The 19,583-nt window shown below is 39.6% G+C and overlaps 1 pseudogene; it reads right to left on the bottom strand.

The window, feature by feature from the left end:
* Positions 1–3,741: 3,741 nt before the first annotated feature.
* LOC121849907 lies at positions 3,742–17,766 on the bottom strand (annotated as a pseudogene).
* Between the last annotated feature and the right edge of the window lie 1,817 nt (positions 17,767–19,583).

Genomic DNA, 19,583 nt, shown 5'->3' with positions numbered 1-19,583 from the left:
TCTTAGTACAGGGGTAGGAATTGCAGAAAATCTGTATTTGAAGGAAAAAAAACAATGTTAATGCTGTAACCTAATACAAAGTTGCCTTGAGTCTGGGCATGGACAGTTGTTTAATTGCAAATGTATTTGGCAGAATAGAAATGGTGTATAATTTAAGAAAAATCAGTGTTAAACAATTGCATAACTAGTGTGTATCCAATACGCTTCCTGCAATGGGCATCACTAGTTAGTAATTCTGAAACTGCCGTTAATTGTGTACCTATTAAAATGAAGTTAATTTCAAAGGCCAATACAAGACATGTGCCATGCATTTCCTCCTACATTGCTACTGTATAATATCTGAAATGACCTCCACTTGCTCTTTCATTAGTCTGTTTTCACATAACTTTTCTTTGTATTTGTACAGTGGCTTCAGTGAAACTGATGTTGCCATATTTTGGTTGTAACCAATAAATGCTTTTAACCAAGATAGGGATAGTTCTGAAATGATTTGTCATTGTTTAAAATTTACACACAAGTTAATTGTATAACATGCAATCAATCTTTAAATCACTGGCTTCCTTAATCCAGAAGTATGTTGCACCAACTCATGAAAACACCAATGTGTGATGTATTCAGACAAGGCTCTCGAATTGCTGTTATGTTAGATCTTATTATTGCAAATGACAGTTTAGATTCATTAATATACCATGTACCACTAATTCACCTTGTTAATTGTTTGCTTATTTCAGACAGTGATTGCTGAAAATCACTTCATCTGTTCTTTAAGAGGAAAAATCACTGCAGCTACATTTGAAATTTATTACCAAATTATACGCAGATGTACAACCAAAGAAATACTTCCAATTCTTCATATGCCATTTTTGATCCTTCCAGAACAAGAAATGGAGAAAAATTTAAGTTGTTTTACAAAAATCATGCCACCAGTTAAACCTCTAATGTACAAAATAGATTAAAGCCTTTCCATAGACCTTTACTTACAATGTTAAAGTGATTAACTTGAGGGTTAAGTCAAAATATAAATGCTTAAGAAATATTTCAAATTTTGGTATTTACATCTAAACTTCTATACAAGATTGAGCAAGTTCAAAATCCCTTCATTTAAAGAATTTTCTCCAACCCATTACAATAGAACTGCAAATTATACCAATTCAAAACCTTGTCTGAATTGTAATAAGCAATGACCACTGTATTAATTACACAATACCCATCATTGTGCCAGCTTGGAACTACAAGTAGATTGTTAGGTGGAAGTAGATTGTCAGGGTTGATATTGGACCAGCAGTTACTTGATCATCATTGTTTAACACCCCCGACCAAAAGCAAAACAGAATATTCCTAGGTCTCTCACACTTTGCATGAAACGCATCAACTTAGTTTGACTAATTCACAATACTTCCCATTTTTGGCATTAAGTACTGATGAAACAACGGTTCAGTAAATGTGCATGTTTTTATAACTGGTAATAGCCATTAGACTGGATTTATTTTGCTTTGCTTTCCCCAGTATCAACCTTGACCAAAGCATAGGATCAGTGTTTATACCAACACAAGTACCTCCCTGACAAAAATAATAAATATTCTGATGCAGGATTTTTTTTGGGGGGGGGGCAGTATAGAATTTGTTCAGAAAGTGATTTTAATTTACCTTTTTGGACCATCAGTTACTTTGAATTTAGGGTTAGTTTCCCTCAATACCATTGTATCCACATAACATGCATGTTATAATCTCTTCTGGTTTCTCTATCTGAATACTGAATGTGACATACTGGTAGGATTGAGATGTAATATACGACTTATGCTTAAAAAAGGCAAGGAAATAGATCCTAACGACTGAAATGATTGTCAAATTCAACATTTTATATTGATCATATTTTGATATTTGTACAAATTTCTAGCAATTTTTCAGGTTTCATGAACTGTTGAGTTATCCACACAAATCATCAGCAGATAAAGTGCACAGACTATGTCATTCATAGGTTCATTTGTTGGAGGAGTGGGGGGGGGGGAATCAGAGATAAGCAAAATGCAATGGATTTTGTACAGTTCCCTGACTGGTTGCATGAAAATCAAAGATCAGCAGTGATCTCTTTAGAAAAGGTTTGGTTAGTGTTGATAAATCGCCATGACACATCTTTCCCACATCGGGTCAAATTTCTAAATAGGATTCTAGAAAAGAACTGTACAAAGGCTACTAGAGGTTTGTATTTTTCATACGTACTATAGCAACCGATAATGTACCACAAAATTTGATGACAATCATTGAAAGAGCTGCTTTAGGTCATATATATATATATATGCTTCAGTTTGTTACTGGCTCTGCTCGAGGTACTGTTTTGTAAAGAGGTCCCATTTCACTTTCTAGCCACGTTGCTTTATTTCTGCAAGAAAAGTATCGAGAATAGATGTGTATCAGAAATATTTTCATTATTAAATGCTAGCTAATGCAAGGTTACAATGCTAAATTACTAGCTTTTTGAAATCGAACACAAATTCAGCTAGCAATATTTGCTCTTGTTAATAAACAGTCTGGAATAAGACCAACATGCTTTTACATACAAAATACTTCCACTGACTGCTAACTTCATTAGACATGTATACGGCAATATACCTTGACCTTGGAACAAATATTTTTGTGCAGGTAGGAGCTATGTATAATTTATGTTTCCAGTATGCAAGACTGATTTATATAGATTTATAATTGCATAGGTTTACTAAATTGATACCAAATACATGTAAAGACTACATGTATCTCTTAGTAACATTCATGGCATAAAATATATGCACTGTAATGCTGGAGATGTTGAATGTTGATTTCTTAAGGAAGCGATGTTAATTTTGGAACAAACATACCAACACCATATTGGCATCTCCGTGGGACAGTGAGTCAGGAAAGAGTGGTGATTATGGAGCTAAGATACATTTGCTTCGATTACAACAAATAATGTGTATATCAGACCCGAGCTGGGGTCGGGATTGGGGAGGGTAGAGGGAAAGGCAGTCGAAGAGGAGGGTCTTGAAGGTGGCGAGGGAGAGGCTGAGGCAGGGGCTACGAGATGGAGTTCCAGAGGGTGGGGCAGAGTGGCGGAAAGCCGCCTGCCATAGTGGGCGAACGAGGCAGGAGCCGGAAGCAGACCGGAGCCTGGTGAGTGGAGGGACCGAGCAGGATGATAGGAGTTAGGAGGTCGCAGATGTCAGGGGAAGCAAGACCAGGGAGGCTTTGAAGGTGAGGACCAGGATCTTCAACTGTATTTTCTGTGTGATGGGTAGCCGTGGAGTTGGGCGAGGAGATAGGGTCACGGAGCCGAGTGCGGGAGAGGACACGGGCTGCAGAGTTCTGAATGATATGTAGCCTATGGAGGGAGGAGTTGGGGAGACCGACAAGCAGGGAGTTTAATAGTCGAGCCTCGATGTTATGAATGCGTGTTTGAGGGTCTCGTGGCCTGCAGTGTGAGACAGTGCAGAGCGAGTGATATTGTGGGATCGGGGAGTTGAGGGTTTGATCAGGACAACGAGGTTCCATATTGGCTGTAGAGATTAGAATAATTTTAAGGGATTTAACAGTTTGAAAAAGTTTTTTTCTGCCTTTCTAGACAACGGTTGTAAAAGAATCAAATATTAATATAATGATTGTGCTTTCACTAAGAACTACTAGACTGAAAACAATTTTGAGAATAAATCATGTGGCCAAACATCAGCCAAAGAACATTACTCAATAGTTTTGATCGTTTTTGTAGTGACTCTAAGAATTCAATCTTTGTGTGAGGCTGGTGATATCTTCTTCCAATTTTTTCTGAGTGCAATCGACCTCCTGCATAGCTAGCAAAGGTACTAGCCAATTCTCTAAGAATGTAGTCAAGTTGGGAAAAAAAGATAGGTCAGAAATTTAACTCATCTTCTTATGACCAGTTTCAATGTCCTACATCAAAGCAGTCACTGTGTGGGCAAACAACAATCATGCTACTTGTAAATGAGGAAGGATGGCTGATTTTCTCCTTTGTCAGAAGCCTATTATAACTTCCAAATGCTGTCTCTGAGATCAGTTTGCTGAGCAAACTGAGAATTAAACTTATAACCTTCTGGTCTGTTTGCTTACATATAATGCTCTATTTGTAATTAATTCACTAGGCCATAAATTAGGCACCTGCCTATAGCATAAAAATGGTAAAATATACTTACTGCTGGACTTGATGACTACAATTTGCACTTGTAAAACTAACAACCATTTGCAGTTTCTCCGTAGCGTAATCCACAAACTGACGCTTAAACGCTCTCTCCTTGGCCTTAGTTGTCCATGTCAAACGTTCATATGCGTACAAAGACCGTAAAGACTTAAGAATAGCTACAAGTCTCCAGCCACAGTTCTGAAAATCTAAGGTAAAAGCCAATATATACTATTATATTGCAGTTTTATTTATAATAAATAAAAAATAATCCTTGCATTTGATGAAGCGCTTTTCACATCTTCTGGACATCTCGATTTAAACTCTGGCTAGAGGGTCCTATTCAGACGGGCATTAGATCCATAGCACTATTCTCCTGTCCACAATCCAGATAAATTGGTCGTTCATTTCATGGCTATTTCTGGTACAATGCTGGGCCAATTAGCTGCCGCGCTAATATACAATGCCCTTCACACAGGGCGCGTCTTGGAGTACTTAAGATAGTTTTGACTAGTCACCAATGCACATTTACTGGCAGCATTATATTACCAAATGCGCAGTGTAGATTATTGATTTAATAGATTTTATATGACTACAGTTTGCCTGCACTCAGACTTTGCAGAATATATTAAATGTTATGGTTCGACTGTAATCTGCGAAGCACTTTGAACATCCCCTGACTTGAAAGGCACTGTAGGATTATTATGATAATATTCCACAAATTAAAAAAAATTGTTACCACTCCTCAACAACGAGAAAGCCACTGAAGTTCGTGATGTCAAAGAAGCTAACCAGTAACTAGGGATATCATTAGTCTTCCTGTGCAATGTTTTCCCGAGCAAGCAGAGGTACATTAGTTGCAGTTGGAGTGGATAGAGGTCGAGGAATCTATAATATGAAAATACAAGTATTTATAAGATTATTCACAACTTTAGAATCTTTACCACGCATATTTTCCATTGAGAGACTCATTACATTGAATATTTTAGTAGTAGGGATCTTAAAAACTCTCCATGCAGATCTATTGGCTTTCTGACGTCATGCAAAATATACAGTCAAATCACTTTACAGTGTACTCTGTGAAGCGCTTTGAGACGTCTTGGAAGACGTGAAAAGGTGCTGTGTCAAATGCAAGGATTATTATGCCGGTCACTCTTAAAGAATCATGTCATTATCATGTTTGATATTAGCACAGACAGGGATCCAGTGAACATCCTAGTGACATTCTAGTTTTCAATGGCTCAATTTCACTTCAGTGCTTGAAACTGAATGATAAAACAAGTGTAGGTAAATTGTACTACTCCATTCTTGCCTAACAGCAATTGCTTTATACAGCTTAACCACAAAGCAGAGAATAGGTGTGACTGGATTTGCTTGGGTAGCAATGACCTGTTCTCCCTCTTAGCTGCAGCTGGTGCGCGACTGAGAGAGAGCTGAGAAAGAACAACAGAGTTGGAATATTTACCCTCAAAATACACTGTTCCCTTTCAATGGATTTGGAATAAAAGCACTGAGAAAATACTGCTCTAAAGTAAGACAATTTTAACACAAATCAGTTTTGCAAAATTTAACATTTGAACTAATTGATATGAAGGAGAATTTTTGTGCAAAAGACAAATGAACAATTTACAGAGTGCAAGAGAATACCTGAAAACTTGGCTCATCTAATCCCAGCAGGGCCACGCGAGCATTCTTTGGACCGAGAAAACGATTGACCAGCGATGCCCAACCGAGTGAGAATGAAATTCAACATTTTTCCTGGAAATCTGCACATATCTGATCACAATTCAGATCATAACTAAGATCAAACCTTCGGTATGGTAGAAATATATTGTTCTGACTCTGAGTTTCTGAAGAAAGTAAGGCTTGAGATTGTCTGCAAAATAACAAGTAAGCAGCTTGATCAAAGCTCTGCATTCAAATAAGACACTAAAAATATGTAAAAGACTGACAATTTGTAGTTGTAGAATACGAGTTATCGTACTTCAAACTGCACTAAATTATAAAAGCTACAAATCTATTTGAGTTTTAATGGAAAAGTTAAAGCACCATTTAACTTTAGCAAAGTCTGGAGATTTAACTGATTTGGCTGTGCAGGAGCGTGGCTTCACTGGGAGGCACGGGATGTTGTTCTGCTTTATTAACCTTCATTTAATTGGAATTTGCTATTTTTGCTGATCCTAAATTTAGTTGAACAAGACACCTGGTGATGAACCTGTGGTATTGACCTTTTCCTGCTTTCTCTTCTCCCAGTTAATCTGTTCAACGAACACTGATAAATATCTGAACTGTGGAATTTGCTGCCGTTAAATCACAAAGACCAAACACGCTTTCAGCGTACACACCTATCATTTGAAGCTGTGCCGTCTGCAGGGAGGCACTGACTGCACTGGAGCACCGACCAGCCAGGTTCTTGCTAGTCTTTCCTCAATGTGCTTGTGCAAATCCTGGAAAAATACATTTTATATACACACTTTAGTAATTACATTATCTTGATAAAATGAGAGATTTTAAGACAAAACATTTTGCCACAAATGAAAAGATTCTCACTCACACTTCGATAAAGCTTCAAGACTTGTGGAGAAGAATGAAAATCAGCGTGAAATTCATCAACTAATACAGAAAGGCGGCAAATTTCATCAGTCATTGCATTGGAAACCTGAAATACAAGATATGTTTCATGTTAATGTGAACAGTACTAAACAGGTTTATTTTATTTAAAATAATTGACCTATTCTAAAACAGAGATTAGATAGATTAACTAGCAGTGTAAAAGCGCAAGGGGTTCATGTTTAAATAACAAAACCAGACAGAAAATGTACTCATTCATTTCAAGCTTTTCCAAGAATTCAATTAGATAAATGACAAAAAAAAATCAATAGTACTTTGGTTTTTGAATTAAGAGATGTAGGCTTAAGATAGATGGAAGGACATCAAGCTGAAAACCAAGAAATCCAGTTTTGAATTACAAAAAACTATTTTGTTTTGAGTTAGTTGAAGTTTTCAAAATGGAAAGTTTTCTGGAAGCTCATTAGATACTTTCACGAGCATGTAATATTTTGTACATAATTAGGATTGTGCAACTCTAAGGTTAAACTGTCAAATGGGACTCTGGGACCAATCCACTATTTAAGCCTTCTACCCAAAACATGTTCCTTCAGCTAAGAACCAGAGATACTGAATTCTAACAAGTCAAAGAATCAAAATTTTCCTGTTTGCAGCAGGATTACTGTTATGAACCCAGAATGCAATTGAAGAATTGCTTTTTATCTGAGTGTGGAGCCTGCAGAGAAATACACTGGGAAGCTGCTTTACACAAATAGGCTGCTGTTTGCCCACACAATACATATTCACACTACTTTACAGCATATCCTGTAAAACACTTTGAAGTGTCTTGACAATGTGATAAAGCACTAGATAGATCAATGTAATATCTAGAGAAACATATTGACACCTTATGTAAATGTCACTTATTTTGTAGGAAGAACATTTTCTATCAGCTCTTACCTTATCTTGTACCTCTGATGCCACCAGCTTTATCTTCTTCTTGCATTCTTCAGTTAGTAGAATCAGTTGGTTTTTTCACAAACTCCAGTCGGTCTTTGTAGTCCTCTCGCTCCTCCAAGGAACACACTCTATAACGCAAAGAATTAGTTAGAATTGTGACTATATCATAATTAGTTGATGCCATCTCTTCATATTAGGAACATGGGAACTTTAAAGTACATCCAGGAAAGTTTTACACTTTCCATTTAATTTTTGCTTCTTGATCACCCAATAATATACTCCATCCACCACTTACTGAAAATAAAATCTCCTAGCCAAAGGATGCTTAGGAGGTGTCCCAAAAACACTAGAATAGAAATCCATCATGTAAACAATAAAACATATGTATTTAAGTACTCAATTTAACCATGACTAATTTTTAATCAGATACATACATATACATTAAAAAAGCATGGTATCTGTAGTTCTTTCCCCCAAAGAAAATCTAGAATTCTCACAGCTGCACCAGTACACAGTGTAACCCACCTTATGAAATGACGAGCATCTTAAAGTGTGTTTGATAGTGGGAGTAAGATTGAGAATCTGGTCAGAATAAGGCCCCAAACTGTATCTAAGTGGGAGGGTCACCAATGCGCATGACAAAATTCATAAAAGGACATTATGCCTTCTTTTCTCTCCTCATATGAAGACATCTGGTCTATATGTGATAATGACTAAAGAGGAATTACTGGTTTGACACAGGTATATTTGAGATTAACAGCAGCATTCAAAATGGCCATGATCTGACCAAATTTTGTTGTTAAAACTAGATCATGAATAAACCTTAAAATAAAAGGAATTGAGAGCAATGGAGAAAATTAATCTGTACTAACAATTGACATTTTTCCTAATGTTTAAATAACTTGAGATAAACTACAAGTCAGTCAAATGTAGAAGGCAACTTGCAGTTCGATCCTCCACCCAAAATTTATAAAAGCCAGGTTAAGTTTCTTTGTAATGTTGAGAAATGATCCTTTGTAGATAAATCAAACCACTGTGCAGATTTTTCCCCCCTACCTTTATCTGCTGCAACCACGTTGATCGAGTCCATGATGTTTTTCACAGTGTCTATGATCTGTTTAGCTGTGATTGTGTGCTGCTCAAATTTTGTTTTCACTGCTGACTGCGAGATACACTCCTGCGAGACCCAAGCAGGAACACATTACTGTGAACCCCATATTATTTGGTGTAGACATATATAAAGAGCTTGTCAGATACAAACTTGCTGCTGTTAATTAGGAATGTGCAAAATCATAAACTTCACAAGTGGAAAAGCAAAAACGCCCAAACAAAAATATGCATAAACAGTAGCAAGACAGTATCTGACAAAATTTCTATTCACAGTAACGTGTTAGTCTCAACAAAAATAAGCTCATGCATAAAATGATTATCTAGGCCAAATGTATCTTACACTAAGTATGTGAACGTAAACTAAAGGCCTGTCACTTACCACTAAATTATAGCAGCATTTCCATGACTGATTGAACATCTACAATTTACTATCAACTTACAAGTCAGAGAATATGCATATCTTAATTCATTTAGATTCTGTGTGCGATTGAGTATCAGCAATCATGCTTCTACGCACACATCAAAAAAAGTCACATAAATAGCAAGGACTAAAATCAGCCACAAGCCTTTCTATGTGTTTTGTTCTAAATTGTTCTGTCCAGTATAATCAAAAGTGTACTTTCCTAATCACATGTATAAATTGATAAATTGTTTTACTTCTATCTTCTTAACCAAAATTAGGAAACTAGTAAAATTCAGTACCCTTATCCAATGCAATTTTAATCAAAATAAACAAACAGAAAAGAATACAAGGGTGGAAAAATAAGGAATGAAAAGGAAAGTAGCATTTCTAAGAGCATCTCACTGAAGCACATCTAGACTTCAGCAATGAATGCAAAAGGTTGATTAATAAACACACAATTAAGGAGCACTAAGGGACAGCTGTGGGATAGAAGAAACAGCTTCTCAATGAGAAACTAAGAGTTAGGTGATTTCATTATTTAGTATTAGTTTCCAGAAGAAAAGAAAAAGGTTAAAGAAGCAGAAACCCAGTACTTATCAACGATCGTCTACACAATACAATATTTGTAAAGTGCCTTTCACGTTGGGAGGACATCCCAAGGCACTGCACAGTCAGGGATTAAGATCCGAGCGGGGAGCGCGTGGGGGCTGGGATCAGGGAGGGTGGAGATAGGAGGGTGGCTGAAGGCACGGTCAAAGAGGAGAGTCTTGAGATGCGCCTTGAAGGAGGCACGGGAGGAAGCGAGGCGAAGGGAATGTGGGATGGAGTTCCAGAAGGTGAGGGAAGAGAGGCTGAAGGCCCGAAGGTAAGGATGAGAATTTTGAACTCGATCCTCTGAAGGATGGGGAGCCGGATAAGAGTGGGGGTGATGGAGCCTGGCGCAGAAGAGGACATGAGTTGCAGCTTCTGGGTGATCTTCAGCTTGTGGAGGGAAGAGTTGGGGAGGCCGACAAGCAGGGCCTTGGCATAGTCAAGCCTGATTGTAATGGAGGCATGTATGGGGGTTTTGCAGCTTGCAGTGGTGGAGTCTGGCAATGTTGCAGAGATGGGGGAAAGCAGAGCAGGACATGGCACCGATGTGGGTGAGAAAGGACAGTTGAGGGTCAAACAAACGCCTATGTTCCTGACTGGATTGGTGGGGTGGAGTGTGCATCTGTGGATGGTGATGCTGCCAGTGCCTGAGGCGTGGAGGCGCTGGTGGGAGCCAATCAGGAGGGCCTTGGTCTTGCTAACATTCAACTGTAAAAAGTTGTCTCTCATCCAGGAGTTGATGTCTGACAGGACATCAGTGGTCCTGGGGTTGAGGGTGGAGACAGAGAGATAGAGTTGGGTGTCATCCGCATTCATGTAGAAGTTGACCCCATGTCTGTGGATGATGTCACCAATGGGGGAGCATGTACAGGTTGAAGAGGAGAGGACCAAGGACAGAAGAACATTGTACACTGTACCAACGGTTACAAATATTATAAATATACAATGAATTCAATTAGTGCATAATGAAATTGTTGCAATACCATGTTTTCAAGACTTATGTAAAACTTCCTCGTATATTTTAGAACATACTCCTTAAAAAGATATTTGAAATAAAAAGCTATTTAGTGCTTTTCTCTGGAAGTTCAATTTAAACCTATATAGCAGTAACTATTTCAACAGCAACAAATTGCACTTATATAGTACCGTTCACATCAGGAGGATGTCCTAAAATACTTTTGTACGTATATCATCTTACAATGTTGAATTATTGAAGTTATCTAAAGTAAGTATGTTGCAAAGTTAAATTTACATTTCCTAATCATGAATGCAGTATATATTTTATGAGATAAAGGAGAAAAACAAATTTTATACATTTAAAATCATACTTAACTTTTGCTATTCTTACTCAAATTCAAGATATTCATAACATCACAAACGTAATAACTTCATTATTTTTTACTAAATAAAAGCTCAGCACATGTACTTTTCAACTAACCAGAAGTTATAACTGCAAATCTAAGATTTGGAGACAGCAATACGTACTTTTGGAGCTAAGCACAGTTTAGGCTTGAGGAGGCATAACGGTTACAAAATAAGAAATGTGCAGTAATATAAAAAGTTGAAACAAAATACATATTTAGCTTGTATACAAGTCTAAGTCTAATGCATTCAAATGACACAAGACATTATCAAAGAAATTCCACTGACATTTCTTACATAGACACAAAGTCTATTGCATTTAGAATCAGATTGTAAAGTGATGCATTTAAAAGCATCAACAATTACCAGCCTATTAAAATATACCCATAGATTATTTACCTCAAACCGCCGCTCAAAATTCTGAAATTCAACAAGTCTGTCCTGGAACCCATCTGCTAATGCACCACCTGAAGAACAAGAATGCAGGATTTAAAAAAGAAAATCAAAAACATTTATTTATAACTATGGTATCATAAAAATTTGAACTCTAAAGGGAAAATAAAACAATGTACACCAACCCATTTGCTGATTGCTGTATCTGGCAGGATTATAATGGGAATAGGTTCTATACATCAGTGTTTGAAACAATTGTACAGAACTGTCAGACAACCAATCTTAAACAAAGTTTAAATATTGTGGAAGTAACTATCATTTGATGCAATCCCAAAATATTTTTTAAAAATCATACAGCCTCCCATAAAACAATCACTAAATAGTCAGTTGGCACCAGTGGTATTAGGTTGATTGACTAAAGAGATATGGAAAAAAGAGGTATTTTAGAAATTCATCTTTAAGAAAAAAAAATGGAATAACATTCAGTGACAAATTTACAACATTGTAGTTATGTACAAGACTTCGGAGATCCAGAAAGTCTTAAAACAACTAAACCACAGGACTTACCACCTTCTGGCATCCCTTGTGCTTTATGAACTCGTGCATTCAGAACCTCCTTGGCTGAAATAAAAAAGATGCGATTCCCAGCTTGCCGCCGATCCATTACTCGAAGCTCATCCACGAGAAAACCGATACAGCGGTCAGTATGCTGCTGGCGCACCTGAGCCATACACCAACAGCTTCATTATTAGGTCATTGTTATTTTCTAGAATTAATCTAAATTGGTTAAAACTATCATCTTCATTTTACTTTGTATACTACATATGAATAATAGCAGTAAATATACAAACTGCAAATGTAACATGTTCACACAAATGCGTTCATATTTCAGTAATTGTTATGTAGTGTTCAATAAGCACCACAAGCCAGTAATGCGCAATAATGAAATTGAAATATTTTGCATCCCTGTATTTCTCCAATAACAACATCCATCAACAACTTACCTCATCCATGTATTCTGGCTCAGAAGCAGAGGCATCCCAGCGATTATTCAGAATGAAAATGTTGGGCTTTGAAAGGCGTGCATTAACTTTATGGAAAAACTGTTTCTCCTGAAAGTGACAAAAAACTTATATGTTCACGCTATTCTGAAGCCAAAATGTTCTTTTTCATACATCTTTGAATTCAGGTTTGCAGCCAAACCTAAAAAAAACATTTCAAATTTAACACTGAACGTTCTGTGGATTTGCTGGGTCTGTGGTACAGGACTTCCAACTTATGAATGGTGACTGGAAGGTAGTTTGTTATATTTAAAATTCACAGAAAATCAAAAGTAAAGCCAGTAGTATTAATTTTACAGGATTAGAACAGTTTGGGAAGCAACTATTGAACATTAAGATAATTTCTGATTTATTTACAGTTTGCATGAGCGTGGATTCAGAATTTGCCACTAGCACAAAGACATCAGCATCCAGACAGAACTTGTCAATCCAGGTGTCCAGTTCAGTTGTGACATCGGTACCAGGGCTGTAGAAAGAGAGATCAGTAAGTGTTTGAGAAAAACAAAGGACTTGATCAAAATATAAAAATCTGCAACAACCTACAGATGGTCATATTGCCTCAGTTACAATTACAATTACATAATGAATATGAGCTAAACACTCTAGTGCATACTAAAGTAGAAATTAGACCCTAGTTTAAAATTTCTATTAATATCTATATAATTCTGTTTCTTTACCAAATACTAGTCACCTAAAGAATGCTGCGCAAAAGTCAGTACAACTCTAACTCTTTAAGTCAATCAATTTGAAATTCTAGTTTTCTACATCACATACCTATCCATCAACACCAAGTCATCTCGGAGTATAACACATTTTGATTTGGGCCAGAAAACACGAACAAGACATCCAGCATCCAAATATTCATTCTGATGCAGAGCATGTGCCAGCTGGTTCACAGTCTGAAAGCAGAGAAATATACATTACTGTACAATAATATCATCAAATGTTCTGAAATATCAAATGCAGGTGGAGCTTCTGAGGAACCCCTTTCTCCTCCAGCAATAAAAAGTTTCATGTTAATTTTTAAAGAAAAATAACCTCCCTTTGCAGGAAGAAGCAGTTATCTTAACGTATATGTTTAACACCAACTTATATATGTTTAACATTAAGATTTACATTTCATTACTAAATACTAATCACCTAAAGAATGCTGCGTAAAAGTCAGTACAATTCTGAACTATTTAAGTCAAGTAATTTGAAATTCTAGCATGCCAAATCTAGTTTCCAGCACTTTGGGATGTCCTCCTGATACAAAAGGCGCTATATAAATGAAAATTTGTATGGTATTATATTTACAGGAAATACTGTTAATCTGTAAAACTCATCCTAACTTTTAATATACTTTAATGGAGTTTCCACTGACACTTATACCTGCAATACATTCTATACAGCACAGCCCTCACCTTCACGCTCTTTTTTTCCTCAGAATCTTCAGTCATCAGATAGGCTTTATCCCATCTGTTCCTTCAACACTGAGGAAACAGTTGGTTGTGTGTCCAATTCCACTGGGTAATACTTTATCCCATAGCATTGCATTGATTACAGTGCTCTTCCCATTGCTTGTTCTATGGGAAATTCAAGGTAAAATAATAACTGTTCATTATGGGAGAAGAGGGTGTGAGCAGGAAAAGTCTTTCAAAATCTGTTTGCATAAGATAGAATTCAAAAGACTTGGATTGCCCACATTATATTTTAGAAAGCAAAAGCTATTAGTGCACAACTCATTTGTGTAAAACTTCACCTAGACTGCAAAGAGTGGGCAGAGAAATAATAATGCCACAGATTTGCAGAGCTTTAGATGGCATCAACATTTAACACTCATGAAGATTTTGAAAAAACAAACAGGAAATAATCTTTGCAACTCACCTTCCAAAAAATGCCACTTTCATGTGTCGCCGTGCCAGCACCTCACTGATTCCACCCACTTTAGAAGCAAATGTTTTTAACTTTTCCAACTGCTCTTCAGTTGCTATCTGATCTGGTCCTTTATTTTGATGAGATTCTAAAGTATTTAAAACACCACAAAGAGATCATCTTACTGTTAGCCTGGGGTTTGTTTTTATGTCTATTACATCACTTTTCATTCAGTGGATTGCATATTCCTAACAAACATCTGAAGTTATAACAGTTGATAATTAGCACATACCACTATCACAACTGCTTCAGAATGATCCAGTTACAAGCTTTATAAACTAAACAGTCTCTACCAAGGAATAACAGAAAATAGATCATTTTCAATCTCAAGCACACCAACAATCAGTTACAACTATGGTGTCCACAAGTTACAAGGACCAACATTACCCTAAGATTATCTTTTGCAATCCATTAGCGATTATTAAACACCTAAAGAAACAGCGGACTGTATCGACGGTTTACCTTCAATAAAGCCTGCACCTTCAGTAACATATGCCAGCAGCTGTTCAAAGATTGCATTAATCTTCTTTTTCGCTTGAACAAAGTGCTTCAATGGAGATACATTTGTGTCGGTCATGATTCAACTTAAATACAAAGCAAAGAATTGTAATTACAATGCAGTTTGACTCAGTAATACCAGGCTTCAGGACATCTGGATCTGTATGTAATACAGGTACAATACGATGTGGTACAGCATTGACACAGCATGTATTACATCAGCAATGCAGAGCAGGATGAATAGCCTTATTCATTGTCCCTGAGATATTTTGAGACATTTGACACAAAACAGCATTATCAAACTGTCTAAATTAGATACCTGTGACATGAGAAATGACATCCTGAAATAAATTTGTTATATTTGATGTCATTTTTTGGTGGCATGTAAGATGTGGTACCGAATTTCTATTTTGTCCGAATACTTGTGAAGAAATAAACTGTTTTAAAGAACCATAATTTTATAAATAAGATTATTGATGAATACAATATTACAAGAGGGGAATCCAAATACAGAATGTTATTGTTTATGTTAACCCAAGACAAAGTTTCTTTGTGACTACTAGAATTAGTTAAATGAAATCATAAAATTCTCCTTGAAATTACCAATCAGTGTTTTTGCACCAATGTATATCATTATTCAAGAAAATAATATAGCAATGTTTGAGGGCTTCCCCACAAAAGAAAATTATAATTGGGCAAAACAAACAGCAAGCATAAATATTCACATATAAAATGCTGTTGTATTTAGACAGACAAATTGGCTGAATATTTCAATGCAAAGTAAACAGATAAACAATATTGGGAGTCAAAATTATTGCTTAGATTTACTCCATAGTGCATCCATGTGATTCACATTCGGAGTCTTCCATACTCAAGTATTCCCATTTCATAGTTTTTGCTCAGTATCTAAATAACGAATAATAAACAGCAGCTAAAAGCAAAATTCAATATATATTTATTCAGATATTATGCCACCTCTGAGCACCTTTTTATCAGTCTCCTTCACCAAGCGTCTTTTTGCAAGCTACCTTTGCCAGGTGTCTGATAAGACCAAATTCAAGGTGAGTTTCAAACATAATCCTTAGCATCACATACAGCTGCAGGATTACAATATTGTACCAACTCCCAATATATTGGATAGCAACAATCACTAAGGATGTGATGTCACATTGCAGCTATCATAAGACTTTCTTCACATTTATTCTATGGCGTATCATACTTAAGTTTCACCATGATATTGTATCACACTATTTAATCACAGTGGCAGTAAAGACTAAAGGAACCACCTGGAAATGCTCTAGCTTTTCTTATTGGTTTGACACTCTAAAAAAAAATCTTTTTTGACGATAATTTCATTATTTTTCATACCAAAATTCTCCGTTACAAGAACGGCAGGGACTGACCACACAGCAAAATAGTGTCAACCAATCGGTCAACTAAAACTTGAAACCACTGAACAAGAGGCCACAGATCGCAAGGAATTAATTCCACCGTGAGAGTTCTGCAAACTTTCTCCCCAACCCCAAAGGTAAGTCGTGTAAATTCACAATTACTTTTCTTTCTTTGGCATCACATTTCTTGCCACTCAGTTCGCCATATGTAACTAATACTGTACTAATTTCCATTAAAAAAAAGGCTTTATCGAGAAGTTGACTCAACAAAACCACTATTATGATGGAAGGAGTTTGCGAAACTAAGGGAAGTCTAAATATGACCAAGATTGGGTAAAACTTTGAATCCGCATTTTGTATAAAGTTTAAGAGACAAGTGATGCTTGTATTTATGTGTAAAGTTGCATTTGTGTAGCGCCCTTCACAGGGGGTAAAATCTCAAGAGAGATTTACCAGCACCCGGTCAGCCTCAGAGTCAAACTAAAATAAAAACACAAGGGGGCAAATGTGAGGATGGCTCAGATCTGCATTTGATTTCTGACACAATGATATTTTTAATTGAGACGAACGTGGGCAAAGGTCCAAACATGGAACTGAACGCACTGGAAGGAGTTCATGAAATCAGCACCGCATTGGAACACCGCTCTGATTCTGAGACACGACGCTGCCGTCGCTGCTTCGGGACCCGAACCGATTGCCACCGGGAAACATGGGTCAAAAGGTGGGTCACAGCGGACACGTGTCACCCAGACCACTGGTCACTGTCCGCCACAGGGACGGGAGGCAGCCTCCTGCCCGGGGGGGGGGGGGGGGGGGGGGAGTGGGGGGGATTAAGCTTCGGAGCAGAAGTTAAAATAATATTTATTAACAATAATAATAATAATAATGTGGTCACTCAGTCCGGCACTGCTGGTGGGGCCGTCGCTGGGGCGCAATCGGCTGCCGCACATTACACACAGTCACTACACTTTCCGGTGTATCCTGTGAAGCGCTTTCAGACGGTCTCCAGGACCGGGTCACCGTTCGGGACGGTTGTTGCTGTCGTTGTTGTTATGCGGGAGGGGAGCGGGGCCTCGGGGCGCTGCCGTGTGCGAGTCCCTCACACACCGCGCGCGAGGCCCGACCTCTCCCTCCGTCAGTCGGTCACTCAGTGAAGGCCCGAGCTCGGGGGGGGGGGGGGGGGCGGTCTCTACAGTGAGGGGAAAGGGGACGGCAGTTAAGGGAGGGCGGGGAGAGCCTGGACTGGTACCTCACGGCCCCCCCCGCCCGGGCTCGAGGCCTTACCCGCTGCCCCTCCGCCCCGTCCCGCGCTGTGCGGCCGCTTCCAACTGTCACCGCTCGCGAGCAGCCACCGCGCAGGCGCACAGCCGCCCTCAAGCCCCGCCCCCCCGCGCGGCTGCACTGCTGCAGGACCGGCGGCTGCCGGGAGGGGGCGGGGCCAACAGGTCAAGGTGGGGGGGCAGTGTGTGTGGGGGTGGGGGGTGGGGGGGGCTGTGTGTGGGGGGGGGGGGTGTGGGGTGGGGGGGGTGGTGTGGGGGGGGGGGGGGGCAGTGTGTGTGTGGGGGGGCAGTGGTGTGGGTGGGGGGGGCAGTGTGTGTGGGGGGGGGGGGGCAGTGTGTGTGGGGGGGGGGGGGGGGGTGGTGGGGGGTGGGGGGGGCAGTGTGTGTGTGGGGGGGGGTGGGGGGGGGCAGTGTGTGTGGGTGGGGGGGCAGTGGTGGTGGGGGGGGGGGCAGTGTGTGTGTGGGGGGGTGGGGGGGGGCAGTGGTGTGGTGGGGGGGGGCAGTGTGTGTGGGGGGGCAGTGTGTGGGGGGGGCAGTGTGTGTGGGGGGGGCAGTGTGTGGGGGGGCAGTGTGTGTGGGGGGGGGGGGGGGGGGCAGTGTGTGTGGGGGGGGGGGGGGGGGGGGCAGTGTGTGGGGGGGCAGTGGTGGGGGGGGCAGTGTGTGGGGGGGCAGTGTGTGGGGGGGGGGGCAGTGTGTGTGGGGGGCAGTGTGTGTGTGTGGTGGGGGGCAGTGTGTGGGGTGGGGGGCAGTGTGTGGGGGGGGGCAGTGTGTGTGGGGGGCAGTGTGTGTGTGTGGGGGGGCAGTGTGTGTGGGGTGGGGGGGCAGTGTGTGGGGGGGCAGTGTGTGTGGGGTGGGGGGGGGCAGTGTGTGGGGGGGTCAGAGCGGTGTACAAATATACAGTGATCCAGGACGCTGTTCCGCTTGTTGTTGTTCATGTAATTGCTATAATATAATCCCGGCCTCTGACCTGAGACATCTCAAAGCGCTTCCCAGGACAGACTGTAAAGTGTAGTGACTGTGTGTTTTGTGGGCAAAACGCGGCAGCCGATGACGCACAGCGACGTCCCCACAAACAGCCGTGGGTTGAGTGAAGGAATTATTACCCCCAGGAAAAGCCCCCCCCCCCCCCACGCCAATCCACTAACAGCTGAGCTCCCACTGACCGCTGCTAAGCGGAGCCGCGGGGAGTGAGGCGCAGGGAACAGAATAGGTTTTGTTGTTGGTCACAGCCGGTGTCCGGCACATGCGGAGACCCATCACTGTGCAAACCAAACTGAGATTCTCAGGTATCTCACCTACATGTGGGAATCCCTGACCTCAGATTGTTGGAAGGGAATGGAACGGGCACTCCTTCCACTGCTTTTACCTGATTCCGGGAAGATTCAGGTGAGAATAGAGCAATAAATGGTGCGGTGGCATCAGTTCATTCTTAAAGTGGAGAGGAGAGAAAGATGCATTTGGCCGTTACTAATAAGGGATGGGTGGAATCTCTAAATGGAGAAAAGATATTTCAAATGCTCTGCAGTAGACACAGCAACCAACCATGGAGAACTGAAATAGAAATGTAGGAAGGGGAGTTGTGGGGACCTATAGTTTTGTAACAATCATAACTAACCAGATTCTCAACACTTCCTCGGACAATTTAATAACTCACTAAATCCATGAAATAAACCAGGTACATTACGATACATTTTATTACAAACTAGCTTTAAAACTGAATAAAAATATTTTCTTTTTCTGCATTGTTAAATGTAGGTTTTCCTGAGGCCAAAATAATTAGTCTAGACCAGTTTATACAGTACATACAGGCTTTTGTACTAAGTCACTATAGGTTACTATGTAGTTCTGTATTTTACTTTGATTAAAGAACATCTTCTGAATTCCATAATTGGGTTGAGGTTTTCAATTCTA

This window comes from Callorhinchus milii, unplaced genomic scaffold, assembly GCF_018977255.1.
Source record: "Callorhinchus milii isolate IMCB2004 unplaced genomic scaffold, IMCB_Cmil_1.0 Scaffold11, whole genome shotgun sequence".
NCBI classification, from domain to species: Eukaryota; Metazoa; Chordata; class Chondrichthyes; order Chimaeriformes; family Callorhinchidae; genus Callorhinchus; species Callorhinchus milii.
This window is presented reverse-complemented; position numbering and strand designations above follow the sequence as displayed.